The sequence below is a fragment of the Haemorhous mexicanus genome, chromosome 31 (genome assembly GCF_027477595.1).
Source record: "Haemorhous mexicanus isolate bHaeMex1 chromosome 31, bHaeMex1.pri, whole genome shotgun sequence".
Lineage (NCBI taxonomy): Eukaryota > Metazoa > Chordata > Aves > Passeriformes > Fringillidae > Haemorhous > Haemorhous mexicanus.
Genome location: NC_082371.1, coordinates 4,154,868 through 4,158,520, shown reverse-complemented (window position 1 = coordinate 4,158,520; position 3,653 = coordinate 4,154,868).

The window sequence follows — 3,653 nt, the reverse complement described above, 5'->3', positions numbered from 1 at the left end:
AGGAAGGGGCTGAAGGCAGCGGGAGCAGCTCACGGAGGTCCCTGGAGGGCTTTTCTGGGGGTTAAGCTCAGGTTTGGGTTGAGCCTGGCTTTGCTGAGCGTGGTTTGTGTTCCCAGGAGGGTTTTGGGGTCCTCTGAGCTGTCCCAGCTCCCCAAATCCATCCCAGCCCACCCTGGTGGAGCAGCAGGAGGGGCTTTTGGACCGTTTTGGGTTGGTTTTGTTGGTTTTAATCTCGGCAGGGCCACAAATGGGACTTGGATGATCCTGGCGGGTCCTTCCACCTCACACCCCCCAATTTCACACCCCAGATCTGGATGTTTTGGGATATTTTGGGGTATTTTATAATTCCCTGCTGGTGGCACAGCCCCAAAACCTCCTGGGTTTCGGAGCAGCCTCAGCGTAGCCCCAGCCCCCATTTTCCACGGTGAAAACCCGACAGATTTGGGGTTTTTGGTGTCGGGGGCGAGGTGTGAGCCCCACAGGATGTGGGGCCGCTGCTCTGCTCGAGCTCAGCCCCCTCGGAGAGTTGTGGGACCTCTTGAGATGGAAAAACCCACCCGGATCGTCCAACCCAACCCCAGGCCATCCCCAAATCCCGAAATCCCAAAATCCCTCCCGGTGTCTGGAAGTGGTTTCCAGACCCTCCTGGAGGTTTTGGGGTCGGGATCATTCCCTGGGGGGCTGTTCCAGAGCCCCCAAACCCTCTGGGGGCAGAATTTCCCAGATCTCCTCCCCAAATCCCGCCTGGAACATCTCCGGCTGTTCCTGGGATCCCCCTCGGAATTCCCGGGATTTCCTCCATCTCCTCTTTCCCAAAATTTCCTTTTGGGGCCCCTCCTGACCTTTCACCCCCCTGGCGATGTCCCCAGACTCTGTCTCACGTCCCCTGAGGGGACATTGGGGTGGATATTCCCGTTCCCGACCCCCGAATTTGGGGGAGAATGGGCAAATCCCAAATCCCACAAATTCCCAGCTCTCGGCTTCCAGGAAGAGGAGTCGGGGAACGGGAACGGGAACGGGAACGGGAACGGGAACGTCACCAAGGAGACCCCGGAGGGCACACGGGACCCCCTGGAGCCACCTGGACACCCCAGCACGGCCACCGGGGATGGGGACACGGTGACAACGTGGCCGAGGGCCACCACGAGCCCTCCTCGGAGCCTTGGGGACCTCGCGGTGACACCGGCGGGGAACCAAACCCGTGAGTTCCACGGGAAGGGGAGGGAGGTGGCATTGTCCCCAGGGATTGTCACCATCGTGGGGACGTGGCATTGTCCCCAGGAACCTGTCACCATCATGGGGATGTGGCATTGTCCCCAGGGATCTGTCACTGTCATGAGGAGGTGACACCACCCCTGGAGGACCTGTCACCCTCTTGAGGGGTATGTGCCATCCCCCTCGGGACTTGTCACCTTCCTGGGGGAGGTGTCACCACTCTGGGGGACCTGCCACCACCCTGGAATGTCCCAAACTGTCCCCCTGGTCCCCTCTGTCCCCACAGGAACCTCCTCGGGTGTCCCAGCCCGGTACTGGTCCCCCGTCATCTTCGTGGTGCTGGCCCTGCTCGTGCTCTTTGTCACCTACCAGAGGACCAAGGACAAAGGTCAGACCCAAATCCCAAAACCTCCAGAGGTCACAACCCCAAAATGATCAGAAATGCCCCAAAACCTCCAGAAGTCACCACCCCAAAACTTCCAGAAGTGCCCCAAAATGATCAGAAATGCCCCAAAACCTCCAGAAGTCACCACCCCAAAACCTCCAGAAGTGCCCCAAAATGATCAGAAATGTCCCAAAACCTCCAGAAGTCACCACCCCAAAACCTCCAGAAGTGCCCCAAAATGATCAGAAATGTCCCAAAAGGTCCAGAAGTCACCACCCCAAAACCTCCAGAGGCCACCACCCCAAAATGATCAGAAATGCCCCAAAACCCCCAGAAGTGCCCCAAAATGTCCCTTTTTGGGGTGCAGCACCATCGGGGGGATCCTGATCCCAAAGCCCTCCCGTGGCCACAGCTCAGGGCTGGGGGTTCCCCCTTGCTCAGATCTGTCTCCAAAACTCCCCAAATTCACCCCAAATTTCCCATCTGACCTCAAATTTGCCTCTTTTGGGGTCACCTCTGCCCTTTCCTTCTCCAGCTCACGCAATTTTTTGGGGTTTTGGGTTTTTTTTCCTGCTTCAAACCCAAACTGAGGCTGGGCTGGTTTGGGGGTTTCCCAAAGGGGATTTGGGGTGGAAAATCGAGGTTTTGGGTCTGTTGTGGTCACAGGGATCCGGGACCGGGCCACGAGCGGCAGCGACTCCTCAGGTGAGCCCTGGGGGGTCGGGGTGACTGGGGTAACTGGTTTTACTGGGATCTTTTGTTTTATTGGGGTGCTTTATTTTATTGGGGGGTTTTTTAATCAGGCCGTTTGATTTTATTGGGAGACTTTGATTTTACTGGGAAATTTTCTCTTCTATTTTATTGAATATTTTATATTTTTATATTTTGTTGCATTGGGGTTTTTTTTTATTGGGTGTTTAATTTTATTGGGATGTTTTATTTATTTCTGGGATATTCAATTTTATTGGAATGCTTTATTTTTTTCTGGGATATCCAATTTTTTTGGGATATTTTGGGGGTTTTTTTCTGGGATATCCAATTTTATTGGGATATTTTATTTTTTTCTGGGATATTCAATTTTATTGGGATATTTTGTTGTTTTTTTTCTGGGATATTCAATTTTATTGGGATATTTTGTTTTTTTTTTTCTGGGATATCCAATTTTATTGGGATATTTTGGGGGTTTTTTTCTGGGATATTCAATTTTATTGGGATATTTTGTTGTTTTATTTATTTCTGGTATATTCAATTTTATTGGGATATTTTGGGTTTTTTTCTGGGATATTCAATTTTATTGGGATATTTTGTTGTTTTTTTTCTGGGATATTCAATTTTATTGGGATATTTTGTTGGTTTTTTTCTGGGATATTCAATTTTATTGGGATATTTTGTTGGTTTTTTTCTGGGATATTCAATTTTATTGGGATATTTTGGGGTTTTTTTTCTGGGATATTCAATTTTATTGGGATATTTTGTTGTTTTTTTTCTGGGATATTCAATTTTATTGGGATGTTTTGTTCTCCCATCCCTGGGAGTGCCCAATCCCAGTTTGGGATGGTGGGAATGTCCCTTCCCATGGGATTGGGGTGATCCCAAAGCTCCTCCCGTCCCGGTCATTCCCAGACCTCATCCCAACCCTTCCCTTGCAGATTTGGGAGCTCTGGTCTGTGACCCCATCCCAAAAATCCCGGAGAACACCGAGACCCCCTTGGACCAGCCAGACCCTCCCCAGACCCCGGTATTGCTGGGAAAAGGGAAATTCCTGGGAAATGGGAATTCCTGGGAAAAAGGGACAATTCCCGGGAAAAAGGGACAGTTCCTGGGATAAAGGGACAATTCTTGGGATAAAGGGACAATTCCCAGGATAAAGGGACAATTCCCAGGATAAAGGGACAATTCCTGGGATAAAGGGACAATTCCCAGGATAAAGGAACAATTCCCAGGATAAAGGGACAATTCCCAGGATAAAGGGACAATTCTTGGGATAAAGGGACAATTCCTGGGATAAAGGGAAAATTCTTGGGCTAAAGGGACAATTCCTGGGATAAAGGGA